The following is an 18,596-nucleotide window of genomic DNA, read 5'->3' on the forward strand; positions in this document are numbered from 1 at the left end:
CAGTGACCTCAACCTCTCCCTACACTCGGCTCCCAGAAGAATACTGTCACAACACAGCTAACCTGAGCTTCCAGGGGCCACGTTTTATAGCCAGTGTGGAGATCTTAGGCTTTGTGTTTTGTTTGGCTCATATAAGCTAGATCCTATACACAAGGGGAAATACACAACAAGTGTGACAAAATGGACAAGCTGATTTTCTTAACGGGAGGGTATGTGAGTTTGCTGTAGAAAGATGGCTATATCTGGTGTCTTGTGGCAGACAGGGTGCTTAGAGAGTCGGTTCAACGTATCCAAGGGTTTATGGGAAGGCAGTCCAGACAGAAGAGCGGATATGAGCCTTAGGGCTACGACGAGGGATTAAGAGAAAGAAAGGGAGAGCGAGAATGAAAGATCTTTAAAAAAAGAGAATGAAAGAAAGCTAGAGATAAGAGTCAGTGAACATTTTAAGGCTACACTTTTGAAACTCCAATAAAGCCAGCTGGCTCGGGGCTGCTTTGGAAAATGGATAATGGGCTTTCAGTGTTGGAGGAAACCAGAGGCCAGTGGAGCGGAGGACAGGGATGCGGGCCCAGCAGAGGGGTCTGGCAGAGCTAAACCATAGCATGGTCAGCCCAGTGTGAGAGAGCTCATTTGCCATGGTTAAGATTTCTGAACTAGAGCTCAGCTGGGTTGAGCTACACACCAGCTGGCCTTCTGATTCTCTCTGGGCTTTTCCACAATCTCCACAACGTCTTATGAATATATTCTAATATAGTAAGCAGTAGATCATACGGAATAATTCACGATATCATAGTGTATCATATTTACAGCTATTCTTGCATATTGGAGGCAACTGCAATCTATACGGTTGAGTGGGTAGTCCTATATAGTACAAACAGCTGCATAAACAGTATGGAGTAAAGTCATTGCAGATATGTGTCTCTTGGGTGATACTACACACAAGACACACACACACACAAACTACCCTGCTCCCCAACCCTGTGGTAATGACAGTAGTCCCCCGCTGTTGCGTCCCTCCTTGCTCCCCTGAGCCGCAATATTAACATAAAAGTTGCATGCAAAGAACCAGGAAGTGCTTCCGACCATGATATTCCTTCAACCCTGCTTATCCCGATGTGCCAGACTAGTTTAACCTAGCCTAAAGGCCTGTAGCAGCCCAGCCATACGTATGCCTCCTGTTTACCGGCACTGGAATATGCAATGCTGTGTGAAAAAACATCTCCTCTCAGGGATGTATACTGATTATAATCCCCGAAGTGTCTCTTCCGGGTGCAATCAGTGTTTCAACAGATTCATGAAGGAGTTTGCATCCTGATTTTCCCACTTTGACTACTGAGAAGGGAAGAAAGTTCAGCTGCACTGAAACGAGAACGTTGTAGTATTATTTCACATGGGTGAACGGTGAATCCCCACGCTTCCTCTCAGCAGGCAAAATCTCCTAAGCTTGGCAATAGTGCCCTCTTACTGTCGGTCTATGGCAAAGGGTCAGACCATGGGCACAGTTGAACCAATAAAGTAGTCCCAAAAGTGCAAATTCCTCCCATCTGACACTCAAGTCATGCTCAATATAACGCTTAAACTGTTTGAAAGGAAACAGACACTTTTTGAACCCAAGTCTGGGAAGAATAGGGCTGGTGCAACTGGTGTCATTGGAACCATAGAGTGTACAGTGCCACAGACAGAGGTGCTTTTTTATTATCTGGCTCACTGAAGAGTGGGTGTAGGGTGAGTCCATGCTATGCTACTGAGAAATTGATCCCACATCCTCTCAGACGTAAATTATAGACAGTCATTATGAAGTGAATTCATCTTGTTAGGGGCCAAGCCACGGCTCAATATTTTGCTCTAGATCTTCACCTCAGTTTATTGAGTGGTCCTCAGTCAGTGGGGAGGAGAAGGACTTGCCAAAAGAGGCTGGCGAGATGATGCCTGCCTAAAACTCGACATCTTTGTTATGGCTTCATCTAACATAGGATATGCATAGAGAATATGCTTAGCTTACATTAAATGCATATGTGCATGTACACACTTGCACACACTTGCACACACACACACACACACACACACACACACACACACACACACACACACACCGTTTCAAACACTCTACGGCTAGATAAATTACCAAACTACCGTAGGATGACTCAGCAGTGTGCGTGTTTGTGATGCAACTCAAGCACATCCTCCCTGCATTATTGCGTACATGCGCGTACGTGTGCTTTTGTGCACAACCCTTCCACACATGTACATATATTTATGGAGTTGACCTCATCCCAGCCTTGACCACATTGAACCTTTGACGAGGATTCTCTGTCACAATCAACTCTTTGTCTCTTCTCCTCTCTCTCTCTCTCTCTGTGTATGTCAATGGATTGGCATGTCATATCCACCCTGGCCTACGTCACACATTATACCTAGTTATCAGCTGGAGACATCTCCCCCATCATCCTCTGGGGTAAACGGACTGAACCCCGCTTGTGTCCCAAATGGCACCCATTTGATAGCGCGCTACTTTTGACCGGGGTCCCTATCTGTAGGGAAATAGTGTTCCATTTGGGATGCAGACATGGCAAGTGTTCTGCACACGCCTTTCTGTCACTCTGAATGTGCTGCTGTCACACCGTAGTTAGCGCATGGGAGGCAGCGGGAACAAGCTACACATGGAGCCATTCAGCTCTAACTTTGGCGGCTGTCCCTCTCTCCTCTGCACTCCTAGCCAACGTGTGGAGGATTTGAGAAAGAGCAGAAAATAATGTGTTTTCCTCCTACTAAATGTTTAGTTGACATGCTCTGGGTGTATGAAATGGCGTGTGTGTGTATATGAACTGTATGTGCATGTGTGTTCATGCGTATACACTGTATGCAACTGTGGAATGTTAGTGTGCACAACTGCCTCACTTTGTATTGATTGTCCTGCATTAGTCTGACCACTAGAGTACCTGGGGCATTTCTAAAGCACCCATGACCTGGCGCTCGACCTTGAGTCCATGTCTTGACATGCAGTTGAACGTTTGGCCTTTTTAGAGTCCATGTTCATAGTATGCCGACACTGATGACTTTTATGGTTATCTAGCTTTATTTTCCCATCAAACCAAAATCAGATACAAAAATGAGATCAGATACGTCCACAGTCAAGAGGCAAAGAGCACATGCAGTTCACAAAGACTTTAACCCATAAAGATACAGCATCGCTACACAGTTACACTATCACACTACAGTGCCTCTGTCCTCCTCTCTCTTCCACTGCTAGACAGCAGCAATAGTGCCACTGCATTTACAATATTTACATTTAACATTTACATTTAAGTCATTTAGCAGACGCTCTTATCCAGAGCGACTTACAAATTGGTGCATTCACCTTATGACATCCAGTGGAACAGCCACTTTACAATAGTGCATCTAAATCTTTTAAGGGGGAGGGGGGGGGTGAGAAGGATTACTTTATCCTATCCTAGGTATTCCTTTTTTACTTTCTAGTGTTACTAACAACTATGGCAGACATCTTTTAGCATGATGACAACGAGGATGCGGATGAGGGTGGTGATGATAAAGAGTAATAGTAACAATGATAATTCAAATTACAATGACAAGAATAATTACAACAATAATAATATCAAGGCACTCTACAAATGGAGTAATAATAACATTTAATTCGTAGTGCCTTCGCAGACTCTTCACTGTTGGGTGGTGATGACGATGGGGAGGGTGCTGATGATGATGACGATGAAGACGGAGATGATGATGATGGTGATGATGATGAACAGAGGGAGGATAAAGGAGAGGATAGTGGAAAGACTGCAGAAGGAGCAGGGAGTCTCAACCAACTCCAGTAGTTCTGTAAAAGGAGCAGCACTGACATCTGGTGGAAACAGAGAGCAGTAAAGTACAGTATAATAAACCCCAATGCATCGTGGTCTGTGAACAGGGTGGAATCAGTCAATTGAACTACATTCATTAGGCCCTAATGTATGGGTTACACATGACTGAGAATACAGACATGCATCTGTTGGTCACATATACTTTATTTTTATTTTTAAGTAGGACCCTGGATCAGAAAACCAGTCAGTATCTGATGTGACCACCATTTGTCTCATGCAGCGTGACACATCTCTTTCCCATAGAGTTAATTAGGCTGCTGATTTTGGCCTGTCAAATGTTGTTCTACTCCACTTCAATGGCTGTGAAGTTTCTTGATATAGGCGGGTACTGGAACACGCTGTCATACGCATCGTTTCAGAGCATCTCAAACATGCTCAATGGGTGAAATGTCTGAGTGTGGAAGAACTGGGATATTTTCAGGTTCCAGGAATTGTGTACAGATCTTTGCGACATGGGGCTGCGCATTATCATGCTGAAACATGAGGTGATGGCAGCGGATGTGATGGTAAGACAATGGGCCTTAGGAACTCTTCACGGAATCTCTGTGCATTCAAATTGCCATCAATAAAATGCAAATGTCTTTGCCATAGCTTATGCCTGCCCATACCATAACCCCACTGTCACCATGGGACACTCTGTTCACAACGTCGACGTCAAGCAAACCGCTCGCCTACACAATGCCATACACATTGTCTGCGGTTGTGAGGTCGGTTGGATGTACTGCCAAATTATTTAAAACGACATTGAAGAAAGCTTATGGTAGAGAAATGAACATTCAGTTCTCTGGCAACAGCTCTTCTGGACATTCCTGCAGTCAGTATGCCAATTGCACACTGTCTCAAAACTTGAGACATCTGTGGGATTGTGTTGTGTGACAAAACTGCACATTTTAGAGTGTCCTTTTAATGTCCCCAGCACAAGGTGCAGTTGTGTAATTATCATGCTGTTTAATCAGCTTCTTGATATGCCACATCTGTCAGGTGGATGGATTATCTTAGCAAAGGATAAATGCTCACTAACAGGAATGTAAACATTTCGTTTTTTTGACAAATACATTCCTTGGATCTTTTATTTCAGCCCATGAAACATGGGACCCACACTGTACGTGTTGCAATTATGTTTTTGGGGAGTCTATGTTCTTTTTTCTATGTTGTGTTTATGTGTTTGGCCTGGTATGGTTCTCAATCAGAGGCAGGTGTTGTTCATTGTCTCTGATTGAGAATCATACTTAGGTAGCCTATTTTTCCCATTTTAGTTGTGGGTGATTATTTTCTGTTTAGTGTTTTCTGCACCTTACAGGACTGTTTCGTTTTTTTAGTTGATTCACGTTGTTATTTCATATTTCCATGTTCAGTAAATAAAATATCATGAACACGTACCACGCTGCGCATCGGTCCGATATTTCATACTCGTCGTCAGACGACGAAGACAACCGTTACAGGAAGGTGGAAACGAAAACCACATCAAATCAAATCAAATCCAATTTATTTATATAGCCCTTCGTACATCAGCTGATATCTCAAAGTGCTGTACAGAAACCCAGCCTAAAACCCCAAACAGCAAGCAATGTAGGTGTAGAAGCACGGTGGCTAGGAAAAACTCCCTAGAAAGGCCAAAACCTAGGAAGAAACCTAGAGAGGAACCAGGCTATGTGGGGTGGCCAGTCCTCTTCTGGCTGTGCCGGGTGGAGATTATAACAGAACATGGCCAAGATGTTCAAATGTTCATAAATGACCAGCATGGTCGAATAATAATAAGGCAGAACAGTTGAAACTGGAGCAGTAGCACAGTCAGGTGGACTGGGGACAGCAAGGAGTCATCATGTCAGGTAGTCCTGGGGCACGGTCCTAGGGCTCAGGTCCTCCGAGAGAGAGAAAGAAAGAGAGAATTAGAGAGAGCATATGTGGGGTGGCCAGTCCTCTTCTGGCTGTGCCGGGTGGAGATTATAACAGAACATGGCCAAAATGTTCAAATGTTCATAAATGACCAGCATGGTCGAATAATAGTAAGGCAGAACAGTTGAAACTGGAGCAGCAGCATGGCCAGGTGGACTGGGGAGAGCAATGAGTCATCATGTCAGGTAGTCCTGGGGCATGGTCCTAGGGCTCAGGTCACATTAACTTGATAACTAACTCTAAATATAATACACACTACTAGTAGCCATGTATTCATCTAATAGTAAATATTATGACTTAAAAAAAATTGCAGTTGTAGACTACTACCCATGAGACCTATAAGCCTATGCCCTCACAATGGTCGGTGCACTTTTCGCGCACGTTCGCAGTTCCATATCTCAAAGCCATATTAAATATATTGATTGTAAAATAGTTGATTTTGGGCTGAATATTTATAATTGAAAAATAAATTATACTGAGCTAAATGTTAAGAGTTGAGAAATAAATGACACCTACAGAAAGCTGAGACCCTCCTCTCTTCGATAGGGAGAAAGGGGACGAAGCTTCCAAAAGCTTTTACAATCCGTGATCTTGGATAACTGATGACAGAGTCTAAGTAGGTCTCTCTCCTCATTCCGTGTTTGACTTAGAATGTGTTTGAATGACTGGGCTGGCTAATCTGCCAAAAACTCACTATTGATTAGTATACTGGGGAAATTGCGCAAAAATCTTTTTTAAAAGCCCTTGAGCCGCAGGCCCATGTTAAAAAAAAATGTGCGTGTCAATTTCGACCAGCCCACCAAACAAATAAATTGTCAATTTTCCCTGCCCGTGAATGACCTCTCACCTCTCTGTATCTCCTGACCTCTGTAATGACCTAACGACAAGATTTGGCATGGGTCCTCAAATCCTCAAAAGGTTTTACAGATGCACCATCGAGAGCATCCTGACGGGTTGTATCATTGCCTGGTGTGGTAACTTCTCGGCCTTCGACCGCAAGGCACGACAGAGCGTAGGGCGTACGGCCCAGTACATTACCAGGGCCAAGCTTCCTGCCATCCAGGACCTCTATACCAGGCAGCCGAGCGGAAATGGAGGAAAACTCGCCTCCCTGCGGACCTGGCATCCTTTCACTCCCTCCTCTCTACATTTTCCTCCTCTGTCTCTGCTGCTAAAGCCACTTTCTACCACTCTAAATTCCAAGCATCTGCCTCTAACCCTAGGAAGCACTTTGCCACCTTCTCCTCCCTCCTGAATCCTCCCCCCTCCTCCCTCTCTGCAGATGACTTCGTCAACCATTTTGAAAAGAAGGTCGACGACATCCGATCCTCGTTTGCTAAGTCAAACGACACCGCTGGTTCTGCTCACACTGCCCTACCCTGTGCTCTGACCTCTTTCTCCCCTCTCTCTCCAGATGAAATCTCGCGTCTTGTGACGGCCGGCTGCCCAACAACCTGCCCGCTTGACCCTATCCCCTCCTCTCTTCTCCAGACCATTTCCGGAGACCTTCTCCCTTACCTCACCTCGCTCATCAACTCATCCCTGACCGCTGGCTACGTCCCTTCCATCTTCAAGAGAGCGAGAGTTGCACCCCTTCTGAAAAAACCTACACTCGATCCCTCCGATGTCAACAACTACAGACCAGTATCCCTTCTTTCTTTTCTCTCCAAAACTCTTGAACGTGCCGTCCTTGGCCAGCTCTCCCGCTATCTCTCTCAGATTGACCTTCTTGATCCAAATCAGTCAGGTTTCAAGACTAGTCATTCAACTGAGACTGCTCTTCTCTGTATCACGGAGGCGCTCCGCACTGCTAAAGCTAACTCTCTCTCCTCTTCTCTCATCCTTCTAGACCTATCGGCTGCCTTCGATACTGTGAACCATCAGATCCTCCTCTCCACCCTCTCCGAATTGGGCATCTCCGGCGCGGCCCACGCTTGGATTGCGTCCTACCTGACAGGTCGCTCCTACCAGGTGGCGTGGCGAGAATCTGTCTCCTCACCACGCTCTCTCACCACTGGTGTCCCCCAGGGCTCTGTTCTAGGCCCTCTCCTATTCTCGCTATACACCAAGTCACTTGGCTCTGTCATAACCTCACATGGTCTCTCCTATCATTGCTATGCAGACGACACACAATTAATCTTCTCCTTTCCCCCTTCTGATGACCAGGTGGCGAATCGCATCTCTGCATGTCTGGCAGACATATCAGTGTGGATGACGGATCACCACCTCAAGCTGAACCTCGGCAAGACGGAGCTGCTCTTCCTCCCGGGGAAGGACTGCCCGTTCCATGATCTCGCCATCACGGTTGACAACTCCATTGTGTCCTCCTCCCAGAGCGCTAAGAACCTTGGCGTGATCCTGGACAACACCCTGTCGTTCTCAACTAACATCAAGGCGGTGGCCCGTTCCTGTAGGTTCATGCTCTACAACATCCGCAGAGTACGACCCTGCCTCACACAGGAAGCGGCGCAGGTCCTAATACAGGCACTTGTCATCTCCCGTCTGGATTACTGCAACTCGCTGTTGGCTGGGCTCCCTGCCTGTGCCATTAAACCCCTACAACTCATCCAGAACGCCGCAGCCCATCTGGTGTTCAACCTTCCCAAGTTCTCTCACGTCACCCCGCTCCTCTGCTCTCTCCACTGGCTTCCAGTTGAAGCTCGCATCCGCTACAAGACCATGGTGCTTGCCTACGGAGCTGTGAGGGGAACGGCACCTCAGTACCTCCAGGCTCTGATCAGGCCCTACACCCAAACAAGGGCACTGCGTTCATCCACCTCTGGCCTGCTCGCCTCCCTACCACTGAGGAAGTACAGTTCCCGCTCAGCCCAGTCAAAACTGTTCGCTGCTCTGGCCCCCCAATGGTGGAACAAACTCCCTCACGACGCCAGGACAGCGGAGTCAATCACCACCTTCCGGAGACACCTGAAACCCCACCTCTTTAAGGAATACCTAGGATAGGATAAGTAATCCTTCTCACCCCCAAAAAAAAAAAAAAAAAAAGATTTAGATGCACTATTGTAAAGTGGCTGTTCCACTGGATGTCATAAGGTGAATGCACCAATTTGTAAGTCGCTCTGGATAAGAGCGTCTGCTAAATGACTTAAATGTAATGTAAATGTAAATGTCAGAGGAAGGCCCTAAAATTGTCAAATACTCCAGCTACCCTAGTCATTGACTGTTCTTTCTGCTATCGCACGTCAAGCGGTACTGGAGCGTCAAGTCTAGGTCCAATAAGCTTCTAAACAGCTTCTACCCCCAAACCATAAGACTCCTGAACAGCTAATTAACTGGCTACCCAGACTACTTGCATTGCCCCCCCTCCCTATTTTACACTGCTGCTACTCTCTGTTATTATCTATGCATAGTCACACATTTTTTAAATGTGTGTGACAAAAACAACAACAACAGAGTTGTACATGGGATAAGCAAACATACAGTCAATAACACAATAGAAAAATATTTGTATACAGTGTGTGCAGATGAAGTAAGGATGTAAGGCAATAAACAGGCCATAGTGGCGATGTAATAACAATTTAGCAATTAACACTGGAGTGATAAATGTGCAGATGAGGATGTGCAAGTAGAAATAAATACTGGTGTGCAAAAGAGCAGAAAAACAAAAACAAAATGGGATGAGGTAGGTAGTTGGTTGGATGGGCCGATGGGCTGTGTAAAGCTGCAGTGATTGGTGAACTGCTCTGACAGCTGATGCTTAAAGTTAGTGAGGGAGATAAGTCTCCAACTTCCGTGATTTTTTCAATTGGTTCTAGTCACTAGCAGAAGAGAACTGGAAGGAAAGGCAGCCAAAGGGGGTGTTGGCTTTGGGGATGGCCAGTGAAATATACCTGCTGGAGCACGTGCTACGGGTCGGTGTTGCTATGGTAACCAGTGAGCTGAGATAAGGCGGAGCTTTACCTAGCAAAGACATATCGATGACCTGGTGCCAGTGGGTTTGGCGACGAGTATGAAGAGAGGGCCAGCCAACTAGAGCATACAGGTCGTAGTGGTGGGTAGTACATGTGACTTTGGTGACAAAACGGATGTCACTGTGATAGACAGCATCCAATTTGCTGAGTAGAGTGAGGAGGCTATTTTGTAAATGACATCGCCGAAGTCAAGGATCGGTAGGATAGTCTGTTTTACAGGGTATGTTTGGCAGCATGAGTGAAGGAGGCTTTATTGCGAAATAGAAAGCCGATTCTAGATTTAATTTTGGATTGGAGATGCTTAATATGAGTCTAGAAGGAGAGTTTACAGTCTAGTCAGCAACCTAGGTACAGTTGTCCACATATTCTAAGTCAGAACGGTCCAGAGTAGTGATGCTCGTCGGGGGGGCGGGTGCGGGCAGCGATCGGTTGAAGAGCATGTATTTAATTTTACTAGCATTTAAGAGCAGTTGAAGGCCACGGAGGAGTGTTGTATGACATTGAAGCTCGTTTGGAGGTTAAACCTACATCTACATATTACCTCAATAACCTCGACACCGGTGCCCTGCATATTGACTCTGTACCAGTACCCCCTGTATACAGCCCCACTACTGTTATTTTACTGCTGCTCTTTAATTATTTGTTATTCTTATCTCTTACTTTTTTTTGTATTTTCTTTAAACGGCATTGTTGGTTAAGAGCGTGTAAGTAAGTATTTCACTGTAAGGTCTACACGTTTTCTAATCAGCGCATGTGACAAATAACATTTTATTTTATTTTATTTTTGAAGTTAATTCAAGCCATGTTGACACACCATTCCATTACAAATATGACCGAAGTAACAATATTACATTATCAAGTCACTAAAGATTGCTTTGTTACAGGAATCTTGAAAAGGGAATAAATTAATATAAAAAGTAAAGACAAGACTAAATAAGGAATAGAAAAGACCTGGTTAGGTATTTAGTATCAGCAATACGATGTAATTAACCTATCATACAATGAAGACATCTACTTTCGTTTAGTTGCAAATCATTCCATATTATGTACAATTATAAATGTTTATTTGAAGTCCATATGTCTTCACAGAATAGCAAAAAAATATTTAAGTGGAGCCATCTTCTATTAAGCTTCCAGGCGTCTTATGCACAGTTCAGATGCCAATTTGAATAGCTATGAAGAGCGGGATGGCACGGTTAAGAGCTTGGTTGGGGACGTATTCTCGTATGTCAGTGAGCTCTCACAGAAGACCTCCACATGCAAATCCGAGGTCATGATTGTGCCTTTGTTGTGGGTGTGGTAGAGAAGCAACCTGTATTTGCATGCAATTAACATATAATAGAAACAGAGGCGTGCTTCAACCGCACCGCGCGGAAAGAGCGGCAAAGGCTGCCGGACTACGGTCAAAATTCCGACGAGTCTCACTGTTTCAGAGAGCACTATATCCCCAGTTCCGTGCAGCGACAGAGCGCTGTTTGAACTACGTTTTACTCCCCGAGAGAGATGCTGCGTGTGAGACGATCGCTGTCCACTGCCCTGTGGTGCTGAACTTCGGAATGACAGTTATCGCTGGCCGCTTCAGTGGTGCTGAAACGCCGCTTTTACCTTATTTACATAAGCGCCACCAGACATTTTACACTTATGACACTTGAGACAAAGTAAGCACGTAACTTGTTTGGGTAATACGTGTAGGCTATCTATCTCAAATGACGCCTTGCAATCAGATGATGTATTATTGCCTTCAGAACACTGGGTGGCAGGACTGTGTAGCCTAAGTAAAGCCAGTGCCAATGCTGACCATTGAACACAGTAGAAGAGATGTCCCCAAGCCTTTATAGATGAGAGCTGATTTAACATTCAGATTTCCACAATGTCTCTTGTGTGATTTTACATTTTTACGCCCAGCAAAACGTTCAGCCACAGCATGTCAACCTAAATGGACTATATTGAGTAATGCCACAGACAACAGGGCTTGTTTGATCTCATTTCGTCTTAATAGGTCTAATGCTCGGAGGTAGCCTACAGAAGGTGAGTGGATATTTACCACCGGGGAGTGGAGAAGGGTGAAGTTGCCACTAAAAACGGATCTTTCCCAATAATGGTTAAGGTTATATGGGGAGGGGAAGCGGATCCCAGATATGTACAGGAAACTTCACCCGGAGCCTGAGGAATAGCACAGTGCAATGAAGGGTATATGCATGGTTACTGTAGCCTATCAGTGCTTTTGGCTTGATTCCATTTGTTGAAACTAAGTGAACCTGGCAAAGGTGTTGTACGTTTCTATTAATCAAAAACCCTCATTCATCATAGCGTTACTGAAGTTACTCTGAACATTTGCTGATTCGACGCACATATATCTGATTAGTGAGCTGATAGGTTCATGTCAATAAAACGTAGACTAATTGATTGAGCTGACCCCACAATTGTGATGGCGATTAGAGGGTCGGGGGTTGACTGAGTATGAATACTTCCGGGTTATATGGACGTGGTTTATAGATGTGTGAAGGGAACATAATTTGCAGCTCCACTGGCCAGCTAGGTAGTCTGTACTGTAAATTGATACGCTTTTGCCTGCGTTATTTAATTGTACAGCATATAAATATGTGGCTCTTAAAACGATGAGTTGTACAAAGTCATGAAATGCAAGGTGGGTAAATTGACATTACGGCCTGCCATGCCGCGGAAGAGCCCATGCTTTTGGTGCGCAGTGACCAAAAGTGAAGTTGCCGCTTCCTCGCTCTTCCCATTGGAATCGCAGTAGCAGAATCAGAGTGCTTACAGTATGTAGGCTATGTGACTGCCAGACCCCTCTTTCTCTCTGACACCAATGCGGTGGCACTAGGTAGCAGATTGTCAAACTGCGGGGTGAGGAGCCGCGGAGGAGACGTAAACCCAATAATCAGTGCCACAGGGCCGTCTATCAACGCGGCTGCAGTACAGCAATCTGACACTGGCATGCGCACTGCAGTTTAGAGTCAATTCGAGTCTCCTCAACCGGAGCCACAGGCAGCAGTGACTATTCCGATAACAGCCGTCCCCAGTTCCTGTTTCCGCCGCAGCTTTTTCCAACCGAATTTTGGACCAAAACATCGCCGCTGCGTCGGACTTCAACTTCGTCAGGCCTCCCCTCTCGGATCTCCCGGAAGCCTGGTGTGTCAAGTGAAGGTACGTGATTTTTCGATGCTCGTTGTCTCTGTGCATAGCGAACACGCAGTGAGGTGAGCTCCGAGCTCGGTCCATATGTTTCCAGTCCATCCTTGCCTGGCATGTTGACTGCGTCGCTGCTGTTGTGATCGTGGTGAAATAATAGCGGTCATGTTTGGAATGACTTGTCCCTGTAATATCACCGCTCTGACCCGGTGTGCTGTGTTGTGTCCTGCTCCGAATAGCCAATGGACAGAGCTGTTTCCAAACGATCTCTGTTCAAAAAATCTCCAAAGCATATTGCCACTTTAGGCTACAATGTATCATGGCACAAATGCATTGATTTGATGAACAGGACAGGGTGTATCTGACATGCACGCAATACATTGCGAGACATTTCAGACCTATGTGAGAATTGTAATATTCCGAGACCTGCTGCTGATGTGTTGCACATTCACTGCTTATATTGGCACTGTTGTGATGTTATTGTTATGAGCTGCACATGGATGAAAACACTGGTTTAGTGCCATAACTAGAAAGTGAAGTGCTCTCTCACATCGGGCTCTGACCTCACCCATGAAAACGTGAGGGAAATCAAATTGACACATGACATGGTCTTATCTGACCATGTTATGCTGAATGGACAAAGCCTGTTGTCGGAAGAGTGTTGCTGATGCTGCAGCGCAGTCAGAATAAATAACATCCGAAAGGACATTGGCTGCACATCTTCCATGTGCACGCAGCACGCACAGCTAGACAGACAGGGTATGGGTTCTTCGGGTTATTGGGTGATGACAGTGGTTAGGCTAGCATACTGAGCCGCGGTAATGGGTGATACTTCGACCATGCTAAACTTGGATATGTCTGCATGTGATGCGACACGAGCATGACGAACCGTCCATAATTCATATTTTGTTCTCATTCAGATACCGGAACACAGACCTAGAAAGGCTAAATCGCGCGCGGGATTCTGACTCAATTCATTCCCACCCAGCTTTATCACCCACATTCTTGCTGTAAGTGCTCATGGTTTAGATTTCGTATTTCTGTTGTTTCCCAACTTGAGTTTGAGTCTACCTGTGATAAGAGCACATGCCCATTTGCCCTTTTGTTTAGATTAAAACAATAAATATCTAATAATAATTCCTATACAGTTTATGTCATTGTTGTCCACAAATATTTAGCAAACCCAACAGTTTTTTTTGCTGTAAAAATGTATTGGGTTGACTCATAATATTTGTCTTACATCATCAACTAATATGTAATATGTAATTTCTTGAATTTACTTTAGTAGTGTAAATTCAAATAACTTATTCAATTATTTTACTGAAAACATAGGACATTATATTTACTCAATAATATTGTGTGTAAATTCGTTGCCTGAATTTTTAAAAGTCGATTCAACACCTGATATTTAAGAAAAGTACCAGGACACCAGGAAACCTTGTCAAACAAATAAAAATGTATTAGTTAAGATACTTGACACGTTTTTTTTCTGTTTAGATATGTACAAATACAAAATAGTAAATATGCAAAAAAGACAGGGATGGATTCCCAAACTGGCACACAGGGCACGGGCCCCGGGCCCCGGGCCTAGAGAGGTCGGGTTCCAGAAAGCATATTACAGAAACATTTGTAGAATTGCAGGAAAAGTGCTTTAAATTAAAATTTTCTCTCAGCCTCATGGAAAAATGTGTAGAATAGTAGGATATTTGTTTTAAACTACAAAAGTATCTCAGCCCCATGACAAAATGTGAATAAAAGCATGAGATGAGCTTTAAAACAGCACATTTGACAGTATATTTGCCCCATAAAGTGTAGAAGTGCAGGAAATTAGCTTTAAAACAGCAGCAGTTTATTTTAACCTAATGACAAAATGTGTAGAATAGCATTAAAAAAACTGCACATTTTGCTCTCTGCACCATGGCAAAATATGTTGATATACAGGAAGTTAGCTGACCGGAGAACCCCAAATGTGGTATTCCGTCCCTGAATGAGACAATACAGTATATGTGCCTACTGCCATTCACTTTTCTGCATACTGGATGTGGAAAAATAAGCTCTGTGAACCTTTTATAAAAGCCTGAAAAGCATTACTTTAGACTTGACCTCCGACTCTGTAATGATACAAAAAAAAAATCAATTGCCTATGCCCGGTTGGTCAAATAAAGGCTGAACTCTATAGACCTTAAGCCAGTAGCTTATTCTTCAAGGCTTGCACTTTTAGGGAGAGCTTAGAAATATCCAGCTCCAAGAAAAGCTTCTGGAACACCTTGAAGGTGTACCTGAGTTCTTTGGGGTAGCAGAGGTTGAGTGCGTACTTAAGCCCTACAAGCGCGGAACAGGCCTTTGCAACATTACCCAGGTTGATCAGTACTTGTACTTCCATAAGCATGCACTACCCTTCGTGATCGCACAGACTTTCAAAAGGTTGTGGTGTGAGGTCCCTTCAGCATCCTTTCAAATCACTAAATCAACATGACTATGTTGTCTTTGTCATGTTCTTGCTGTCATCGGTCAGGCTATACAGCTCTCAGTGTTGGCGATCAAATGTTAGAATTGAACTTGCATGACGCGTGATTCAGAACTGGCGAGTGTTACCAGAATACGCGGTTGCATTTTCTTAAGTTATGAATCAAGAGCAGAATGTTCAAGAGCAGAATGTTCACAAAAATCATATACATACACTACTGTTCAAAAGTTTGTGGTCGCTTATAAATGTCGTTGTTTTTGAAAGAAAAGCAATTTTTTTTGTCCATTTAAAATAACATCAAATTGATCAGAAATACAGTGTAGACATTGTTAATGATGGAAATTACTATTGTAGCTGGAAACAGCTGAGTTTTAATTGAATATCTACATAGGTGTACGGAGGTCCATTATCAGCAACCATCACTCCTGTGTTCCAATGGCACATTGTGTAAGGTAATCAAAGTTTATCATTTTAAAAGGCTAATTGATCATGAGAAAACCCTTTTGCAGCAATGTTAGCACAGCTGAAAACTGTTGTCCTGATTAAAGAAGCAATAAAACTGGACTTCCTTAGACTAGTTGAGTATCTGGTGCATCAGCAGTTAGATTACAGGCTCACAATGTCCAGAAACAAATACATTTCTTCTGAAACTCGTGAGTCTATTCTTGTTCTGAGAAATTAAGGTTATTCCATGTGAGAAATTGCCAAGAAACTGAAGATCTCATACAAAGCTGTGTTCTACTCCCTTCACAGAACAGCGCAAACTGTCTCTAATCAGAATAGAAAGAGGAGTGGGAGGCCCCAGTGCACAACTGAGCAGGAGGACAAGTACATTAGAGTGTCTAGTTTGAGAAACAGACGCCTCACAAGTCCTCAACTGGCAGCTTGATTAAATAGTACCCGCAAAACACCAGTCTCAAAGTCAACAGTGAAGAAGCAATTCCGGGATGCTGGCTTTCTAGGCAGAGAGAGTTCCTCTGTCCAGTGTCTGTGTTCTTTTGCCCATCTCAATCTTTTATTTTTATTGGCCAGTCTGAGATATGGCTTTTTCTTTGCAATTCAGACTGGGATGAAGGTTCACCTTCCAATTGGACAATGACCCTAAGCAGACAGCCGCGACAATTTGGAGTGGCTTTGGGACAAGTCTTTGAATGTCCTTGAGTGGCCCAGCCAGACCTAATATATGGCTTTTTCTTTGCAATTCAGACTGGGAAAAAGGTTCACCTTCCAATTGGACAACGACCCTAAGCAGACAGCCAAGACAATTTGGAGTGGCTTTGGGACAAGTCTTTGAATGTCCTTGAGTGGCCCAGCCAGACCTAATATATGGCTTTTTTTTTGCAATTCAGACTGGGACGAAGGTTCACCTTCCAATTGGACAACGACCCTAAGCAGACAGCCAAGACAATTTGGAGTGGCTTTGGGACAAGTGGCCCAGCCAGACCTGATCTACAAAAAGAGCCAACAGAGACTGTACTTTCTCAAAAAGCTGGAATCATTTAATGTAGACTGTACTATACTGACTCTGTTTTACACATTTTTCATTGAGAGTATTATAACTTCTTGTATTGTTTGTTGGTTTGGCAATGCCACTGTCAGCCAGAGAAAAATGCTGAGAAGGATTATCACCACAGCAAGCACGGTACTTGGAGTCAAACAGACAACCTGGATGAGATCTTTAAGGTCAGGGACCTCCGTAAGGCTCACACAATCATTTTAGACCCAAGCCACCCCCTGTACCTGGACTTTGAACCACTCCCCTCAGGGTGCAGGTATAGGGCACCCCTCAGCAGGAAAAACACAACTAGACAATCATTTGTGCCAGGTGTGATATCCCTCCTAAATAGCTGGGGCTAATGTTCCTATCGATTCAGTAAAGCCAGCAGGCTAGTCTTTTTTTATTGGTAAGTAACTGTTATGAAAGTTGTATTGTTCATTTTGTTTTGTGTTTAAACACCACTTCAAACGTGTACATGACACTGCAACAACATTTCCTCATGGGGACAATACAATCGGTAAGTAAGAGCCTGGAATCTAACATCTCTGGAGAGACCTTAAAAAACTGTGCAGCGACGCTCCCGATCCAACCTGACAGAGCTTGAGAGGATCTGCAGAGAAGAATGGGAGAAACTACCCAAATACAGCTGTGCCATACTTGTACTGTAGCATCATACCCAAGAAGACTCGAGGCTGTAAGCACTGCCAAAGATGCTTCAACAAAGTCCTGAGTAAAAGGTCTTGAATACTTATGTAAATGTTATGTTTCAGTTTTTGTTTTTAATACATTTGCAAAAATGTCTTACATTTTTTTTGTTGCTTTGTCATTATGGGGTATTGTGTGTAGATTGATGAGGGGAAAAAATATTTGATCAATTTTAGAATAAGGCTGTAATGTAACAAAGTGTGGAAAAAGTCAAGGGGTCTGAATACTTTCCGAATGCGCTGTTTATTTATGTTAGTGCAGATTGCAATTGGATGGTACATTTGCCAATACCTAATACACTCCTGTTATTTATTTATTTTTTCATCTTGAAGTTCCAAGTGGGTTCAACACCTCAAAATCATCAACAAAGAGGACTAGAGAGATTCTTTATTCTTGTCCAGCATGAAAGTAACTTTGCTTGAAATATTTACCATCATAACATGAATCATACCTTGCAGTACTACACTGAACAAAAACATAAACACAACATGTAAAGTGTCCGTCCAATGTTTAATGAGCTGAAATAAAAGATCCCAGAAAATGTCCATATGCACAAAAAGCTTATTTCTCAAAAAAAATGGCACAAATTTGTTTACATCCCTGTTAGTGAGCATTTCTCTTTTGCCAAGATGGTCCGTCCACCTGACAGGTGTGTAATATCAAGAAGTTGATTAAACAGCATGCTCGTTACACAGGTGCACCTTGTGCTGGGAACAATAAAAGGCCAATCTAAAATGTGCAGTTGTCACACAACACAATTCCACAGATGTCTCAAGTTTTGAGGTAGCGTGCAATTGCCATTCTCACTATAATAATATCCACCAGAGCTGTTGCCAGAGAATTGAGTGTTAATTTCTCTACCATAAACATTGTTTTAGATAAGTTGGTAGTACATTCTTCCGGCATCACAACCGCAGACCACGTGTAACCAATCCAGCCCAGGACTTCTACATCCAGCTTCTTCACCTGATGGATTGTTTTAGACCAGTCACCCAAACAGCTGACGAAACTGTGGGTTTGCACAACCAAAGACTTTCTGCAGTAACTGTCAGAAACCATCTCAGGGAAGGTCA

General features: G+C 43.9%; 1 protein-coding gene across 3 annotated transcripts in view; it reads left to right on the forward strand.

The window, feature by feature from the left end:
* The first annotated feature begins 12,154 nt into the window (after positions 1-12,154).
* The window catches only part of LOC118397716 (alpha-(1,6)-fucosyltransferase-like), a 154,969-nt gene continuing 148,527 nt past the window's right edge, over positions 12,155-18,596 (forward strand). The window contains exon 1 of one of the 3 annotated variants that reach the window (XM_052470806.1): positions 12,155-12,868. The gene's annotated coding sequence lies outside the window, so the exon portion shown is untranslated. The remainder of the gene's footprint in view (positions 12,869-18,596) is intronic. The other 2 variants (XM_052470807.1, XM_052470808.1) reach the window with 2 other exon arrangements.

Source organism: Oncorhynchus keta, chromosome 19, assembly GCF_023373465.1.
Source record: "Oncorhynchus keta strain PuntledgeMale-10-30-2019 chromosome 19, Oket_V2, whole genome shotgun sequence".
NCBI lineage: Eukaryota > Metazoa > Chordata > Actinopteri > Salmoniformes > Salmonidae > Oncorhynchus > Oncorhynchus keta.